We start from the raw sequence: 20000 nt of genomic DNA on the forward strand, positions 1-20000 counted from the left end.
AATCATCTCAGACAGACAGTTGTGACCTTCTGGTCTGGGTAATGAAGATGTTGAAAGGAAACATAATGGCTGCCGGGGTCTAGTCTCCTCTCTGGAGGACTGGGTAGGAGGGTTAGGATGTTCAACTCCCCAGCTGGAGGTTCCACCTCACGGTTTCCCACACACTGATGCATGGGTCTGACAGCACTGTGGAAACAGTAGGGGTTGTCCATGTCTGTCTCTCTCTCTCTCTCAGTCTCCCTCTCTCTCTCTCTCTCTCTGTCTCAGGCTCAGTCTCTCTCTCTCTCTCTCTCTCTCTCTCTCAGTCTCAGTCTCAGTCTCAGTCTCTCTCTCTCTCTCTCTCTCTCTCTCTCTCTCTCTCTCTCTCGCACGTAAAACATCTCTGTTCCTAGACAAGGCGCAGACAGACAAGACATATAGCCTTGGGCTACAGCCAGCTACACACACACTCACACTTAGATATTCACACACATCACCACACACACACACACACACACACACACACACACACACACACACACACACACACACACACACACACACACACACACACACACACACACACACACACACACACACACACACACACACAGAGAGACATCACACCAAACATGCACAGCGTGGAGGGATCCGGAGGTCGTTTTTTATTTATATTTTCACTCTGTGTGTGGGTGTACTTATGTGTGTGCATTAATAAGAGAGTGTGTGCGTGTGCGTGTGCGTGTGTGTGTGTGTGTGTGTGTGTGTATCGTCCTCATCCCAGAACGTCGCCTTCGTTGCTCTTTGTAAAAGCAGTCATGAATATTTACCGAGCCAAGGTTCAACACAGTTAAAGTGTTCAGCACTTGTCTTCCTGACCCCCGCTTCTCCCAGATGCCCACCACAAGCAGTCAGAAGTGGTGATAGATCATTGGTTCCCAAACTTTTTCAGCAGAGACCCAAAAGATACATTTGGTGTCTCCCCGGGACCCAAACTTACAAAAAGACATTGTGAATAAATCACATACGCCCTGTTTCAGAAGCAGTGAAAATAGCCGATTTACAAGCTTTAAATGTATCTCCACCACATCTCAGAGGCAAATATTGTACTTTTCACTCCACTACAATTATTTAAAAACTTTATTTACTAGCTACTTTGTAGATTTTGATTATTACAAAACATAAATGACCCAACTCAACTTTGGCTATTTTCAAAATATTTCTTTAATACATATTGAACTTGTGAAATGGGACATTCTGCATAATGAGCACTTTTACTTTTGGTACTCAAAGTATATTTTGATACCATTTTTGTACTTTTACTAAAGTACATTTTGAATGCAGGAGTATTTCTACACTGCGGTATTGATGCTTTTACTTAAGTAAGAAATGTGAGTACTTCTTACACTCCACTGTGACTGACTGACTGAACCTGCCATCACCAGGCTTTCTACATGGAGAAAGCAGAATAATGGATTTATGTTTTTTTTTATATACACATCACAGTCTACTCTTTGTAATGAAATGGGGGGATTTATAAGGCCTCTGGACAGCTCTAATGTGGTCTGGGGTCTTTGGACTGACAGCTGGATTGACAGGCTAGATCCTCGGCCCACAAAATGCTAATCGATAGCCTTGACCGGCAAGCTAGCACGCAGCCCCCAGTTGACACAGGGTATTTTTTTTTCTTTTTAAAGATTTATTTCTTGGTTTTTATGCCTTTTATTGAGAGCATAGGATAGTAGGCTGACAGGAAATGGGGAGAGTAGAGATGGGGAGTGACATGCAGCAAAGGCCGTCGGGATCGGGACTCGAACCCGCGACGTGCTGTCAGGCTACTTTAGAGGTGCCTGGACGACATAGGGTATTTTAACGGTGTGGCTCTATAGGAGACTGGCCGTCTGTAAGATGGGTGCATGCGTGCGTGCGTGCGTGTTTTGATTGAATTAATACTTTATTAACAGGATTATCAACAGTACAGGGAGTAGAGTCAAAGGTCATTCTGAAAAGATAACGCAAAATGCCCCAGGGGTCTTGTTTCCATTGTGATCCGTTGTACTCAATTCATCAGTGATACATATTTGGCCACGGACCCCTATCTCAAAATATTTTGTTCCAGGGATCCCCCAGAAGCAAAGATTAGATTTGTGTGTGTGTGTGTGTGTGTGTGTGTGTGTGTGTGTGTGTGTGTGTGTGTGTGTGTGTGTGTGTGTGTGTGTGTGTGTGTGTGTCTTTGTTGCACAATGGTGGCATACAAAAACAGTAAAAATAGATCTATACAAGGTCAAAACGTGACGAGTATATTTTTAATAACCGTTCATTAATCATAATCAAGGCAGAATGTCTAAATAATTCATAAGTTATATTGATTTTGAAGTCATATTAGCGCCCAGCCCTAGCACTGAGCAGATGTCAATAATATATTAGGCTGCATGCCTGCCTGTCTTCTGAAACATCTGGCTGAGACAGATCTGGAGCCGTTTTGCTTATTTAACCCATTCAATCCGGGAACCCATACTGTGTCATTTTAGATTCTTTTTAGCTATAACCATTATTTTATACTTTGGGCTATTCAAAAATAGCAGATCTATAAGCTCATGTAGATTTTGTGCAAATCTCTGAATATATATGGTATTTAAAGCAGATTTTTTTTAACTCAAATCTTTGCTTGTGGGGATTCTACAAATATATTTTAAATCCTAACAGTTTTTTTGGGGGGAAAAACTTATGTTGCTATTATATCAGTGGTTCTCAAACTTTTTTCATGTCAAGGACCCACACAATGATATGTATTTGTCCGTGGACCCCCCCATCTCAAAATATGTTGTTCCAGGGACGCCCAGAAGCAAAGATTTGAGTTAAAAATGTATATATATATTCAAAGATTCACACACATTTTCATGATTTTTTTCCCCTCAAAAATAGCAGATCTACAAGCTCATAGCGCGGCACTCGGTGCCGCGCTATGAGCTTGTAGATCTGCTATTTTTTTTAAATAGCCAAATAAATCTTAAAAATGACACAGATGCGTTCCCGGATCGAATGGGTTAAGAAATGTCCAGAGATTTGATTAGGCTTTAGCTGTGGGCAGGCTGCCAAGTTGTGGAGATGCTGCTATATGATATTATCACGTTTGCATCCTGCTTGCTTTGGCCAAAGGCCACTCGCTGGCTGACGCTCCACAGATCTGGCTGCCAAGGCACGCCGGTGAGCCGGGTGTAGGAGACCAGGGTGTTGCCAAGTTTGCTTATTATAAGTGACTTTTGTGTTTGTTTGTAAATAATGGCAGGTGTTGTCGGGTTGCGGTTTTATGGGGGGGTTAGCTGCTTATTTATGGGCTTGCTGTCCAACGTTGTTTGAAAACCAGTCGTTCTCAAACATTTTCATGTCAAGCACCCCCCAAATTAAAGCCTCACTATGTAAGTTTAATGAATAAAATGTAATTTTGTAAAAAATCTGTATGGTAGAGTATGTTAATACAATATAACTTATACAATTGGGGTGGTTGTATTTTGTCTCCCTGCTCTTCTATTAAGGCATTTAGATCGTGTCAAAGGTCATGTCTCGCCTAGACACAGGATCTGACACAGATTTTGACCTGATGGTCAAGCAGGCCGGCTCTATTAGTTCAAGCTGGTAAAAATGTCAGCACTTTTGCAGGAAACCAGGTTCAAATCCGGGGTAGAATAGGAAAGTTACATAGTGCCTCTTTAACATGTATTTGTCAGCCATCTGAAAATATTTTGTGTAAGGGATCCCAAGAAGATTTGTGTATTTAAAATGTTTCAAACCTATTTTTGGAAATAGGCGATCTACTGTACATAGCCGATCTACAAGCTCACAGCGCGTCGCATACTCGCATTGTGACACGTTGTGAGCTTGTAGATCTGCTATCTGTGTGTGTGTGATCATGTGACCTATAGTAGTCGCTTCTTTGGGGTCATGCCTTATGTTCCCTCAGCATGTTCCTTCAGTTTAGGATTAAGCTTAGGGTTAGTGTTAGTTTTGAGGGAACATAGGTACGCTGCCGCTTCTTTTGGGCTTGTTATCATAGACCTGTCTGCTTGTGTCTCTCACAAAATCTGGCAACACTTGTAGGAGATGACTTTGAAGGAGGAGGAGGAGGAGGAGGAGGAGGGAGTCTCGGGGAGCAGGAGGAGGAAGCTCCTTCGGCTAACCAAATCACACTCCCCCAATTTCCTCCTGTCCCCACGCTTTGCTCTGGAACATTAAGCTCACAACGTGCGGACAGCTCATGGGGGACCTGGGCTGTATTCACATCTAATCATAGTACACGTATAAAGCACAGACGCATGCATTCGCTTCCTTGCAGGGCCATTTGTTATCATTTCTAGCCGCTGCATTTTTCACCCGCGGGCTGATCGTGTCCCCTCTCAGGTTTCGCTGTAAACGCCATTAATCACACTGGAGCCACACCATGCAGGGCCTCGCCGCTTCTCTTAAGGCTGATTTATACCTCTCGCCCAATGACAACAACCAAAAAAAACGGCATACTTTCGACGACGTGAAAACGTTGATCCTCGTCATATAAAAGAAATTGACAAATCCTTATTATAGCGTACTATTACAGGTGAGGTGTGACAGGTCAAACAGGAACTCTGAACACAGCGCTGTGCTTGGCTGATGGAGCCTATAGGGACTGATGTCACAATCATGACATTTTAGTTGACGATTAATTGTGATTCCAAAACATTTTTATACTTTCAAAAATATCCCAAAACTGCAGAAATAACCTGAGTTGTGAGCTTGTAGATTGGCTATATCCACAACATTTTTTTTCTTCTTTTTCTTTTTTTTATCCCACGATTTTGTAATCCTTTTTCACCCAGTGCCAATTTGTTGTGAAAAAAAGTGATCCTAAAGTGATCCTGGGCGCTACACTCCCCCCACCAGCCTAGGGAGCCCAGGGCCGAGCTCATGCCTCCTTCAATGCATGAAAGCCAACTGACCTTCTTGTCACCTGACAGGAGGGAGTTTCCGCGGTAGGACGTAGCGCGTGGAAGGAACACGTTATTCAAACCAGTTCCTTTCCCCTCCATCAGAAGCCACGGCTGTCATGGGGAAGGCGGTATAGCGACCAGGATTAATACATGTTTTTGTGAGGGTATTAACTACCCTAGGAGACACGGGGAAGACATGCAAACTCCACACAGAGTAGGCCCTTTCATCAACCCCACCTAGGGTATGGGCACTGATGACGTGGAGGAGAAGACACGCCCCCAGTGCATCACATATCCGCTTCAATATCCGCTCTTTTTCATTGGATTAATTTACACAGATGAATGAAACGACAATAATGCAATAGTAAATAATAATGACTAATGAAGACAAAAATTCTATTATCTTTAAAAATAAAAATAAATCAGACGATTATGTAATAATTGTGACAGGCTTAATGCCGCCAGGGCCAGATGAAGTGACATCTCTGTCTCTCTCTCTCTCTCTGCGGGCGGGCAGGGCTCGCTCGCCCCCGGGGCTTATCACCATGAATGGATTTGTGGCGGTCGGAGGCTGCACTGAGATCTTGCTATGATGGCTGTAATCTGATTGACCACAACCCCCGAGAGCTGTGCCCAATCGAAGTGTGTGTGTGTGTGTGTGTGTGTGTGTGTGTGTGTGTGTGTGTGTGTGTGTGTGTGTGTGTGTGTGTGTGTGTGTCAGTGGTGGAAAGTAACTAAGTACATTTACTTAAGTACTGTACTTGAGTACAATTTTGAGGTATTTGTACTTTACTTGAGTATTTCCAATTTGCAATACTTTTACTTCTACTCCAACTTCAGCCACCTGAAAATAGGTGTGTGTGTGTGTGTGTGTGTGTGTGTGTGTGTGTGTGTGTGTGTGTGTGTGTGTGTGTGTGTGTGTGTGTGTGTGTGTGTGTGTGTGTGTGTGTGTGTGTGTGTGTGTGTGTGTGTGCGTGCGTGTGTTTGCGCGCACCCTTACAGGTCCATTTGGTCCCATTTGTACACTCTGTGTTAATTAAACACTCAGGATTTTACTGCGTACACACTCTCTATATCCTGTTGGGAGTATTTTTAGCTTGGCTTCAAGTCTTTGCAGGGGGTGGGGGGGGGGTCACACTGATTTATGAAGCTTTTGGGTGAGAGTGTGTTTTTCAGGGTTTGCGCTGGTAAATCTTGCCTCATGTCCATGGTTGCCCTACTGTACACCGGGCTCTATTATATGGGCTCTATAGGCTGAATCCAGGACAGGCCAACGCTGCACAAACCTGAGTGCTAATTCGAGACCGAGCAGATCTTGCAGTGTATGGAGCAATACGCCATTAACCCATTAAGACCGGGAATGTAATTTTAAGATTTCTTTGGCTATTCAAAAATAGCAGATATACAAGCTCATAGCTCATATGAGCTTGTAGATCTGCTATCTTTTTTAAAGTCTTGAGAATTTGTGCAAATCTTTGAATATATATATAAGTTTTAAAGCGAACATTTTTAACTCCGATCTGTGCTTCTGGGGGGTCCCTGGAACAACATATTTTGAGATGGGGGTCCGCAGCCAAATACATATCATTTTGTGGGTCCTTGACATGGAAAAGTTGGAGCACCACTGATTATAGCAACATTAAAGTTTTTTTTTTAAGGTGTCAGTAGAATGTAGCTTCAAAGATTTGCACAAATGTTCACGATTTTTCAAAAATAGCAGATCTACAAGCTCATTGCGCGGCTAGAAATTAAATGTCACGATTATTGTGGCAAAAATAATTGCTATTAACGGTATTCTCGCTTTAAAACTTAAAATGGCACTTTGTTGTTAACCACTTGAACCCCCAGCATCCCTATTCTGGGGGGAACGTTCGCTAAAAGTAGTTGATTTATCAAGTAGATAAAGAGGGTTTAAGTGGTACTGAATTTGCAGCTCAACAAAAGCTAAGTCATCCTAGTGTATGACGGAGGACAATTTCATGACAAATGTAAATCCCTGCGATACGATTATTTTGAGCAGTTTTTTTATCCCCACATTACGCATGCTGGGGTTTAAGTGGTTAAACCCAATATACTTGTTGACCTCCACACTACACTTGGTGCCCTCCATCTTTTCCATCTATCAATCTGACGTCTTTGTTCTATCCCTGCCTGTCCTCTCATATTTCCTATTAACTGGAAGCCCATGAAGGGTAAAGAAAGTCAAGGGGACGTCGATGACGATGATAAAACATCAGAGTAAAAGGGCCAGCGGGTGGGTTTTCTGAATCAAACCAAAATGTTGTATTAGAACATTATGGAAAGGACCTGTCGACGTGTTGCGAGCATGGAGATCGGCTATTTTCAAATAGCCAATGTACAGTATATGTTTAAAGTGCTCATGTGACCTGGTCGCTTCTTTTGGGCTTGTCTTCATAGACCTTGTTGCTTATCTCTCTTGCAAAATCTGGCAACAGTGCTCGGCCCCTATATACTTTGTTGCATTATGTTGTCCCGTGCCACACATGAGCTATTTCATAACATACCAGTGTTCCTATTATTTAGTGCCAGTGGTCACATTCTTAAGCGGGCTACACACTGAACTGTGTTGTCCAGAGACTACCGTACTACAGACTGTAAGTCGAATGAAGTCGGGAGATCAGTCGGTTGAAAGGTGTTAACATCTCTATGAGCACAACTAGCACAAAATGTTTTTGCGCTTCAGTCTGTCAAAGGAACAAGGTTTAGCATGTTTCATTATCTTGGCCACAATGCTAAAGCAGTGCTGTTTGTGGATGCAGTCGTGACACAGTGTTGTTCAGGGCGCTGTATTAATGGCACTCACTGCTCCAGAAGGAGTGGGGACTAATGATTAATTATTGATCACGTTTAGGTATGTAATGGGTTTGGTGTGGTTCAGGGCCAGGCCGGGGTAAGGTTCTGGGAGGGCTTTTAGCCAATGAGATTGCATGACCTCAAACTCTCTGATTCTTAGCTTGCAGAAGTTGATACCAGGAGAGTGTGTATGTGTGTGTGTGCGTGTGTGCGTGTGTGCGTGTGTGCGTGTGTGTGTGTGTGTGTGTGTGTGTGTGTGTGTGTGTGTGTGTGTGTGTGCGTGTGTGCGTGTGTGTGTGTGCGACGTGTGTGTGTGTGTTTTATGAGGTTTGATTGAAAATACCCAAGTTCCCTCAAGCTCTCAGTTTGACCTACATGTCTCACTTCTTGTTCTCCTTGTTCATATGTTCATAGACACCATGTATACATCTCGATCCATTCATTTGAACAGGTGTATCGCTGTTCCTCTGTACTTTCACCACAGCATCACGTAGTCAAACTGAAATAGGCTGGAGGGCCTATAGTTGTAGAAGTTTCTTTCAGTGTGCGTCTTTTTTTCTTTTGTGTATCGTCAGATGGCCGGCTCAATGTCATTGTAACAGAGGTCCTCTGTTACTTATGTAACCCCTATTTGTACAGCACATTTGCACTTTTATTGATTTTCACAGTTTGTCTTGGTGCAATATGGAGAGAGTGCAATATGCACAATATGCAAGGGGCGGCAGTGGCTCAGGGTAGAGTGGCCGGGTAGAGTGAACTGGAAACCTCAAGTTTCCCAGTTCGATCCCGGGTTCCCCCAGATTTAGTGTCAAAGTGTCCTTGAGCAAGACATTGAACTGCTCCCGATGAGCAGGTTGGTGCCTTGCATGGTTTCCTCCGCCATCAGTGTGTGAATGGGTGAATGTAATGCACAATCTATGTAAAGCACTTTGGATAAAAGCGCTATATAAATGCACCATACCATATGTTTGTAATGTGGAGTTTCATTGTTGAGTTTGATTGAACGCTCAACATTACCTGGTGTGTCTTCAGCAGATTGGCCTGGACCATAGTCAGGATGTCATAGGGGGGTTGTGATGTGCTTTTGCTATCTAACTATATAAATGCCGAGCAACTTCCGCACCCTGGGTGCGACACCCCACAGCTCTGTTATCGAATAAACAACGCACCGCCAGACCACATGTCGGCAACTGACTCGCCACGGCGGCCGCGCTGAATTTACGCCTCGCGTAGGGGACATCTCACTGCTCACTACAGCTTTTCCACCGCGCAACATAATTAATTCTACTCACCAAATGTCGGACAAAACGGAAGGGGAGGCAGCTTCGTACCGTTTACCCTGCGCACGACCTCATCACCACAACAGCTGCCAGCCGCTGCGGGGTTTTTTTCCTTTTTTTCAAAACTTTTTTTTTGGTCACCATTTTCTCCAGGCACCATTTCTGGTGTAACGTGCGCCAGCATGCGCTGGCTTGCGCCGCCATTGCACTCTGCCCATCTCCTCCACACCAACACACACGCAGCTCCTTTGCTTCAACCCCCCCCCCCCCCCCCCCCCCTTCTTACGTACCTCCTTTGTTCCACCCAGGCCGTTACTTTCACTTCACTCATGTCTCGATCACACTATGTCCGTCCTTCACGTGCCATGTTCATCCCAAACACAAAAACAAACAAGTCGGGTTGCCAAGTCGTTGGCATGCCAGGTTCTCTAAAAACAAGCGCCAGAAACAAGCAACCACCTTCATGAAAAAAAAAAATACACCGAAGGGGTCCGCCATGTTCCAGGGGGGTCCCCGCGCGGCCCAACACTCCACAGGGGGGCCGTCGACCAGCAGGGGGTCCGCGGGGGTCCCCCTCAAACATCAAAAATATATTTTTTTCAAATTTTTTTTTTTTTTTGTTTTACTTTTCCACAGTTTTACTCCAGCAATTTCAGTACCCCAATATACACGCGGCCACGCTGGGCCCCGTGCGCGGCTGGGGTTGAGGGGGGCGTAGCCCCCCGAAACTCTAGTTGATAATATTTATGTTGTAGTATAGTGTGAAAAAGGATAAAGAATCATTATTGTTGTACTGTAGTTCTTAAGAGTTTTGTAATATATTGTATGTGGGTTAACTGTATAGGTATTCATGTATTTATAATGTTTATTTAGATTTATAATACACCCCTTGGAATGGAGAAGTCCAGGCTCATTAGCTGCAGCTTGGTACATAAGGCTGCCAGTTGTCAGTGAGAGCAGAGGGGTGGAAAGCTGGACCCCACCATGCCAATGTTGTGACAAAAGTGAATGTTATCTTTGTTGGTTTGGCGAATAAATACACGGTCTGGATGAATTCTATACCATACCTTTGTACTAATTCCAACCGCTGAGACGGTCCTCTTCACAGTCATGTAAAGCCATGCCCTCGACTCTGGTCTCTACGGGGAAGAGGCCGGCTTCTGAAAGTGCTCTGTATAGGGGGTGCAGGACAGGTGGTAATTATACAGTATGTTTGACAGTCTGCTCAGACTGGCCACACACACGCTGCGCTGTCTGCCAAGCCCCACTTGTTCATGTTCATGGATGATTTGTAGCGGCCGACCCCAATGTGTAGGCGGTTCAGCAGGGTCCATTATTGCCGGCGTGGCAGGGCTTCACCTTTAACGCCATGTCTCCTGGGTCCCACGTGTAGCGATCGATGGATTCTTGTGGGCGCGGCCGTCTCCCACTCCTGCTTCCATCCAAGATACCACAAAGCCACCTTCAGTATGTGTGAGTGTGTTTCTTTGCATGGATCATTTCACTCTATGAACTCCCACACATCTCTCTCTGTCTCTCTTTCACCCACACATCCCTGTCTCTCTCGCCCCCGCACACATTTAGTGATCCGTTGCCCTCTGGCTAGTAGGCACTGTTGCCGCATTGACCCAGCCGGTTGACGGAGCGATCCGGTCGAAAGGCGAAGGCCCCGAGGAGGAGGCAGGTCCAGTGACCCTTATAATTGCATCAGAGCTTGTTCCACACACACACATACATAAAGAACATGACCACATTCTGCACACATGGAGCTCATAGAAAGCGTATACTAGGGTGGCTGGCTTTCATGTGCAGTTTTATAGGTTACATGTCCTCTCTCTCTCTCTCTCTCTCTCTCTCTCTCTCTCTCTCTCTCTCTCTCTCTCTCTCTCTCTCTCTCTGATGTTGTCATGCATGGCGATCCCTCGCAGTTTGTGGTGTTTGGCGGAAAGCAGACATAACCGCCGGTTAATCCCAAAGTAAATGGTGTCCCATCTGGATTATTCGGGGACAGCGGGTGTTAGTTTTTGTTTTTTTATCAGCCTCAAATGTAGCTTGATGTAATCCCACACCGTCGGGGCCTCTTCTTGATGTTATTTCACCAACCATGAGGTTATTATTGTTTGAATTGAACACATGCAGCCTCGCCTCACAGGCGCGAACTCGCCAGGAAAGATGGAAATATAACTATAGCTAATTATGTGGGATGATATCATCTTATATACCGTGTATATCATACATGGGCAACTGGTGGCCCGGGGGCCACATGCGGCCCCCACCTTCACGTAAAGCAGGTTAATATCGGAATACCGATATATTATTGATTAATATCGGAATACTGATATATTATTGATTTCAGCTGTTACAATATATTAGTCTATATTAGTAGCTAAATGACTAGTATTAAAATTATATTGTCTTTTTTAATGTCTTTTAAGGCTGTACTTTGCCATTCTGTCACAAAAATAGCTCAAAACGCGTCTTGAGCTTGTAGATCGGCTATTTTTGTGAATGGCAAGTTAAAATACGGACATAAGAGATGTCTGCCCAACAGTATATGCAATGTGCCCCTCTGGAATGAGTGTGGAAATATAGTGTCCCTCTCCATCATCAAAGTTGCCCACCCCTGGTGTGTGTAGTGGTCTCCTGTCTCCTAATATCTCCGTTCCCCTCTCTCTGGCTGCTGGCTGTGGGGCTGTTGAGACTTCGGTTCACCCGGTGCCATTATTCGGCTGTCATGGAAATCCCTACTGGCATGACACCTAATTTTCCGAGATGTCACACAGGGCCAGGCGGCGGACGGCGTGTTTTCACCGGGGAGCCCCCGGTATAAAGGAAGAAGGGGTCGGCGAACGTGTCCCATTTATTCCACGTCGCAGCAAGCATGCAGCGCCCGGGAGAAAGCTTGCAATGAGCAAATGAGTAAAGAGAGACCCTTGCACAAAGACCCCTACCATGTTCCCTACCCCCCCCCCCACCCCCACCCCCACCCCCCCTCTCTCCTCCATTTCCCCGCCTGGCTAGACTGCTAGTCGTCATGGAAACCACTCTGAATGCTTATACTCTGAGATTCTTTGGCTACACAGTGTTCCTCAGGTAGATAAATTGCGCTCTGGCTAGCTTGCCCCCATTTTTTCTCTCTCTCACAGGGGGGGAGGTCGAGGGGTATAGGAGGGGGGTTGAGTCGTACTAGCATGTTGCTCGCTGACAACGGGTAAGATGGCGTACTTTATCATCAAGCCACAATCTCCTGTATTCGGTACAGTACAATACAATAGAGTTTGGCCCGTGTGGGTGATTCTTCAAACCTGATCATTCAATAGAAGCTGTGAGCAGACAACAAGACCACACCTCACTAAACAAGAAATGGTGGCAAGAAATGTGGTTATTTGGCTCGTAATCATATAAGGAAGTGGTTCTGAAACTTTTAAAATGTCATTAACCCCCATAATAACGGGCCCTTGCGGATCCATTTGGTTGAGCTTGTAGATCTGCTATTTTCACAATATTTACCTGTGGAACCGAGTCAAACTAAATGTAATGCCTCAACTCATACATTCCAAGTGTTTGTCAGGGTTGGGGGTCTCCAGTTAAAATATGATTATTTTGGGGGGTCACAGCCTGAAAAGGTTGAGAACCACTGCTCTAAAGAACCATACAGTGGCTTAACATGTTCTTTTATTTTTTTTAAAGATTTATTTTTGGGCTTTTCATGCCTTTATTATAGATAGGACAGTAGGCTGACATGAAATAGGGAGAGAGAGATGGGGAGTGACATGTAGCAAAGTCTGCGGGGATCGGGACTCGAACCCGCAACGCACTGTCAGGCTACATTGTAGCCTAGGTGCCCGGACCACTACGCCAGTGATCCGGGCCACTTGACATGTTCTTTGTACAACCATCCCAAAGAACCTCTGAAGTACCACCATTTGTTTAGTAGGAGAGCTGCTGAGCTTCCATACAACCAGATTGAAAGTCTGAAAGAGTCCGAGTTGACCCTGGAGTGTTAGAGTTAAGTTAAGTTACATTAACACTGCAGGATTTCTGCAGCAATGCATCAAATTCCCTCTGGTGGAGGAAATTATTCACTGATATATACTGTATGTGACACTTTGAGGGAAACAAGCTAAAATATGTATGTAGCTTTATGAGACACAAATGGGGCTTCGTGAAAGACCAGGCATATACCATCTGAGGATGATATATGCATTTTCATTTCATTTTTTTTGCCATTCAGCAGATTTACAAATTAGTGTGAAGCTAAATGCTTTAGTTATTAAATGATGTTAGTCTGGACAAAAACATGTAACCTGCTGTGAGTCTCTCTCTGGTGGATTTTGGGAAGCTTAATCCTCTCCCATGCCTCTGATTATAAATAAATATCTAAATATTTTAACTTAAAGGGCTTTGCATGGTCAAGTGCCTCTGTGTGCCACTAGTAAAATCCCCAGTGTTAATGTATCCACTTGTAACTCAGAAGAGTGTACAAATGTATTAATGTAACACTTTCCTGAGTTAAATGAACACTCAGGATTTTACAGTGCACCACTCCAAGTCCCCTCAGGCCCTTTTAATTGGTCTGATGCAAAAAAAGGCTTAAAAGAAAAACACGAAAAGCACCAGAATCCTGTAAAACCTCAGGGAAGCCTCCAAAATTTGAATAAAATTAAGATAATTAAATAAATCCAAAAGTTAAGAACTAGTATGTTTTGTCAAGTACTGCATTTGCGTTCGTCTCCATTTTATTGTATTATCCACTTCCACTCCCAGCATCCAAGCTTCAGTTTGTAGATTGGCAATTTTTGGCAAAGAGATTTGGTGCAGAGTGAACCAACGTAACCAAGTACAGTTGTGACTCAGGTCCGTTTTACTAAAGAATAGAGGGTTTTTAAGTGGTTAGGAAGCAATTTGTATGTAATGTATTGTTTTGAAAAGTGCCATATTATAACCTTAATTTAGACAAAGGCTTACTTGACGATGATTATCTTTCCTTCTCCATGGTGGCTGTGTGTGTGCATGTGAACGGCATTATTATCCATGAAGCAGAACCTGATTAAAGGTGTTTCATTACGGCACCAGGGTCTCTAATGACTGCTTAGATTACACCCCCCCCCCCCCCTCTCTCTCTCTCTCTCTCTGGGAACTCATCATTCTGGTCCCTGTTAACAGTCAATTACACAGCGAAATGCAGAGTATTCATTTAGAAGATGCAATCCGTATGTTACATGTCCTACCTACATTACCTTCCCATCCATCAGACAGACAAGAGGCATTCCCCGCTATTATAGCTCGGCCGGCTGGGGGAGATACTGCGCTCCTGAGGTTCAGGCAGTGCTGCTTTATCAACGAGCCAGTGTCCTGCCCGTCGCCAACGTCTAAATGTCTCAATGGATGAGTGGGGGGAGGGGAGACCACCTCCAACCACTACAGATGTAGTTATATTATAATAATTGGGACGGCAGTGGCTCAGGAGGTATGTGGCTGCTTGGGAAATGGATGATTCCTGGTTCGATCCCCGCCGGTTTCCCCTGGGTTATGTCTAAAGTGTCCTTGAGCAAGACACTGACACCCATAACTGGTCCCGATTGGTTGCCTTGCATGATTTCCTCTACCATCGGTGTGTAAATGGGTGAATGTAATGCACACATTGTAAAGCACTTTAGCCATTATCATTTTTTAAAGTGCCTACTACATGACATTTCTTCACCAAAAATAGATGATCTACATGCTCACAACGTCTTGTAGATCTGCTATTTTTGGCTTATGTTCCCTCCAGAATCACTGCTGTAAAGCAGTGGTTCTCAACCTGAAGTTCCGGATTGCAGCTTTAATTGTGAAATTGTAAAAAATTGGACGGGTCCATGTTTTCACTGTGTAGCCAAAAGAGACAGCACAACCCCCCTTCCTTCTCACACTCTTCCTTCCGCACGCTCTCACTCTCTCTTTTAATGGCTTTCATGATTAAATGTGTTGCATGGCATTAACGTCTCGCCTCTCTCCCCCATTCTGTCTGTTTTCTCACAAAAAGGTGGTGAGCGTGTGTATGTTATTATACGACCAACGCTGCTTCAGAGAGAGACTGTGACTGGCTGGCTGGATGTGAGGCACTGTCTGGGATCTGAGAGCCACATCTCACCGCTGTCTGAACCCAGAGTCCACCTCCTCTCCATCTCCTGAGGGCTGCCAGACCAGACCCCCTCTCTCCTACGGCCCCCCCACCACCACCACCAGCACCCCCCGCCCAGCTCAAAGCAATGTGACCACTGGTACCCAGCCTGTACCAAACTGAACCGCTGTTATGGATCTGAGAATGAGCATACACTGAATCAACACTCATCCAGGTAAGGAGAATGTGCCGTTGTTTTCATGTACTGTAGCACTCTACACCAGGGGTCTTCAACAGGGGGTCCGGGACCCCTAGGGGGTCCTCAGAGGTACAATAGGGGGTCCGCCAAATCTTTGTGTGATAGGATGTTTTTTTTTTTTACATTAACAACTAGAACCCTAGCATCCCTATTCTGAGGGGAACATTAGCCGAAAATAACAGATCTACATTGCTCACAGCAATGTGAGCAATGTAGATCTGCTATTTTTGGCAAAGAGGTATAGGTGTAGAGGGAAAAAAGCAGACCAGGTTAAAAAAAAAGTTTATACAATATAGAGGGGGGGGGGGGGGTCCCTGCTTCATCTCTCTCTCAGCTAGGGGGTCCTTGGCCTGAAAAACATTGAAGACCCCTGCTCTACACTGTAAAATCTGGACCCCGTAAGCGTCCATTTGGTTCCATTTGTACGCTTTCGGAGTTACAGACCTGCAAGGGTCCAGTTGGTTTTTAACTATCTCTAGCAGTCTCTTCAGACTCCCCTGAGATTCAAAAGGACAAAATGAGCACTGAGGCTTTTATCGTGTACTATATGCAAGCCCATTTCAGCCAGTGAATAAAAGCCTTAATTGTGAGTTTTTATCTTGCAATTACGACTTTTTCTTCTTCTCACAATTACGTTTTTCACATTATGTGAGAAAAACCTCTGAATTCAGAGATATAGAAACTCGTTTAGTTTAGTCACTTCCTCATAGTGGAGGACCTTCATTATCTTGTTGTCAGCGTTGCCAAGTCTGCTTATTATAAGCAACTTTGGGCTTGTTTTTTCTGTAAAGTCGCTTGTAAATGTTGGTAGTTGCGGGTTGCAGTTTTTTAGACCTTATTTTCAAAGTGTAGTTGCTTACTTCCAAATGTTTTTAATATTGTCCCATAAATTAATGAATGTCTTTGTCCGCATTCCCCCATCTGATAATATTTTGTGCCAGGGACCTCCGCACCAGATTTGTTTTCCCCTTTTTCTCCCCAAGATTCTTTTGAAAATAGCAGATGTACTGTATATAGGTTTAAAGTGCTCATGTGGCCTAGTCGCTTCTTTTGGGCTTGCTTTCATCGCAAAATCTGGCAACACTACTTGTTGTCAGTGTTTTCCTGGGTTAGAAGACCTAGAAACAGGAAGTGGAACAGTGATGTGAAAGAACGCCAACTTAGCAGAGTTTCAAATCGGGGACGTTCTCTGAATGTCAAACAATATGATGTGTAAAAAGGGAGTATTTTCTGGTTCCCAGGGGAGGGGAAAACGCTTTTACAGCTACAGTTTGAACTTTTTAACCAACATGTTGTTGTTGTTGTTGTTTTCATAAAAACAAATATCACTCACACCACCTTAAGTGTCTGTCTTGCTCAGGGACACTTCGTCACACATACTGGCCGATCTGGGGGTCTAACCGCAACCTTCCAATTTCATATCAGTACTGTATGCAATCTGATGGGGCTTAATTTGCAGTGTGCACGGCTTGTCTGTCGGTTGACAGTTGGTGTACACATGGTGAGCACATTCTGACAATTCAACTAGCTGACAGGCTGATTGTCAAGCAGATATGAAGGCTGACGAAGGGGAGTGGAAATAGATGGGACACCGTGAGGCAAATGGATTTGTCCCCCCAAGTTCTCCTCAGCCACCCCAGAGTTAAACCAACATTAACCCGTCCCTGACTTCTCTATTTTGGGCATGTCATTTTAGGTGAAAATGTTTTTAAAAATGTCCAAACATTTCAATACATTTTCAGGATTTTTTTCCCCAAAAATTAAAAAAAACTCTACATTTCAAATTAAAAAATTCTGGTAAAAAATGGGTTTTAACCTCTTGAACCCCAGCATCCCTATTCGGGGGAAACGTTCGCTACCCATTGTTGTGTTAAGATCTGGGGAAGGTCATGGGTAACTTTTTGTAATGTTTTATATAAAAACTTTCTAAGCTTTTAATTGCTGGATGTCAATGGAGAGGCGGCTTCGGTTAAGATTTTGCCCAAATATGGAGATGACATATTACTGACATCATAGACTGACTTCCAAGTTCTTTGTTCCTATTTAATTTGAGCAGCGCTGGCAGCTCAGGTACCTGTGTCATCAATGGCAGCAAGCTTTCCTGTAGCATCTCGTCTGAATTCATGTTCTTAAAGTTTGTTACCGTTTTTCAAACACGAGCTGGATGAAACACAGGTCGACAGAATATCAACAGAGGCCCACAACAAGCATGTCAGACTCATACAGTGACTCAGACTGCCCCTTCTCTCTAACCGGCTTCCTCTTTGGAAACATCAACGAGGACGGCCAGCTCGAGGACGACAGCATTCTAGATGTCGAGTCCAAGAAGCACCTGGCTGGTTTGGGTTCCCTGGGTCTGAGCTCACTCCTTGCAGAGATGACCACTGAGGAGGACGAGCAAGAAGAAGAGAACGGGGACACTGGTGGCACTGAGGATGCTGAGGGTTGGGTGAAAAGCACAGAAGATGCAGTCGATTACTCTGACATCAGTGAAGTCGCTGAAGATGAGACGACAAATCATTACCAGGCCACGGGAAGTCTGCAGCCAGCAAGGAAAACTGATGAGGATGAGGATTATAATGCAGACTTGGAGGATAATTCTAATCTCATACACCTCCACTTTTTCCTACACCTGGCGAGAAAGAAGAACCCTCTCAGACTACTGCAAGTGCTGGGGATGGCATCATCCCGCCTTCCATCATTGCTCCCTCCTCAGTAGGAGATAAGATCTTGTCCCTGTCGCGATAAGATCGTGACAGGGACAAGGACACAGAGTCTCGACCCGGCGTGCCGGCGTGCCGATACGGTCCTGCTCGGCTGTGGTACGACATGCTGGACGTACCCGAGGACGGCATGGACTTAAACTACGGCTTCAAAATAAGAGAGGAGCGGAGTGAGGAGAAGATCCCCAAACTACCAGAGCCTTCTCGAGAGGATGGTGGTGAGAAGGAAAAACAGGGCCTTGAGAATAATGACCTGTTCCTGATGGTCACCCAGCTCCAGCGGGAGGATGACATCATCTGGGATGGGGAGGATGTGAAGCAGGACAAAAACAAACCATGACCATCGAGCCTCTCATGAAGACAACTCCCCATATTTCTCCACCGTCCCCATCAACAGCTGTTGGGAGGACCACATTATTTGGGATGACCAGGCAATGGATTGTCTGCTCACGCCACCCGTCCTCACTGTGGACAATGATGATGATGAGGACATCATTCTCGGAATTCCTGACGAGAGGGACGAGAAAACGTCCAACTCCCCGTCCAAAGAGGACAAAAAGAGCCAATGAAGAAGAAGACACGGATCCTGTTGGGATCTACAAGCTCATAACGCGCAAAGCGACGCGTTGTGGGCTTGTAGATCGGCTATTTTCAAATAGCCGAAATATATATATTTGTGTATAAGTGGTTAATGTTTGTTTAGTAATAAAAATCTAAATCTAAAAAGTAACTAGTAACTTAAGTTTTCAAATCATTGTAGTGGAGTAAAAGCACAATATTTTCCTGTAGTGGAGTAGAAGTAAAAGTATTGAACATTGGAAATACTCCATCAAAGTAAAAAATACCTCAAAATTGTACTTAAATGCAGTACTTTAGTAAATGTACTTAGTTACTTTACACCACTGCTTTGTACAGTTGCAGCTCGGCTTTGTTTTACTAAGAACAGAGGGTTCAAAGTGGTTAAAGTGCTGAGCCTCTCGACTGTCTTGGTTCAGCTGGTGTAAATAATACTGCAGGGTTTTGTTTGAAGTATTGCCATACCAAATAGTCCCAAGAAAGGTTCCTGAAAGTCAACTGTGTTTTGTTTCCCTGTGCTACTGAAAACATGGAAATGACATTACTGTATGATTAGCACTGGCGCGGTTAACCCATTGAGACCGGAAACGCATCTGTGTTATTTTTTTGATTTCTTTGGCTATTAAAAAATAGCAGATCTACAAGCTCATAGCGCAGCACCGAGTGCCACACGAGCTTGTAGATCTGCTATTTTTGAAAAAATCGTGACATTATGTGCAAATCTTTGAATATATATATATATATTTAAAGCGAACATTTGTAACTCAAATCTTTGCTTCTGGGGGGTCCCTGGAACAAAATATTTTGAGATGGAGGTCTGCGTCCAAATACATATCATTTTGGGGGTCCTTGGCATGAAAAAGTTTGAGAACCACTCATATACTGTAGCAACATAGGATTTTTCAAATAACTGTTAGGATTTAGAAGACATTTTGTAGAATCGGCTTCAGGCCTTAATGGGTTAAACCCCATTCATCTTGGACTGCATGCAGAGATGCTTAGTGTTATTTGCAAATACCAAGTCTGTTTTTTAACTAAAAAGGACTGGAGTTGTGAAGGTTACCGAATCACGCATTGCACAGCAGCACACTATGTAAAGTATAAATACTTTGGAAGGGCAAAAAACACAGAGCCAGCCAGAGGGAATGTCCTTGCTATTGTGAAAACATTTCTAAAGTTCATTTTGTAAAGGTAAAAGTGTCCTCTTTCTGTGGAGAAACCTGTTAATTGTGCAACCGACTGACATTTGGAATGAGTTGATTTGGGTCCACATTCCCAATTAATTCGACTGTGTGTGTACTCTGT

General features: G+C 44.2%; 1 protein-coding gene across 4 annotated transcripts in view; it reads left to right on the plus strand.

The window, feature by feature from the left end:
• The window catches only part of ptprea (protein tyrosine phosphatase receptor type Ea), a 130554-nt gene that overhangs the window by 48783 nt on the left and 61771 nt on the right, over nucleotides 1-20000 (plus strand). For all 4 annotated transcript variants that reach the window (XM_084079259.1, XM_084079260.1, XM_084079261.1 and 1 more), the window contains exon 3: nucleotides 15060-15372. The gene's annotated coding sequence lies outside the window, so the exon portion shown is untranslated. The remainder of the gene's footprint in view (nucleotides 1-15059; nucleotides 15373-20000) is intronic.

This window comes from Gymnoscopelus microlampas, assembly GCF_963454915.1.
Source record: "Gymnoscopelus microlampas genome assembly, chromosome: 14".
NCBI classification, from domain to species: Eukaryota; Metazoa; Chordata; class Actinopteri; order Myctophiformes; family Myctophidae; genus Gymnoscopelus; species Gymnoscopelus microlampas.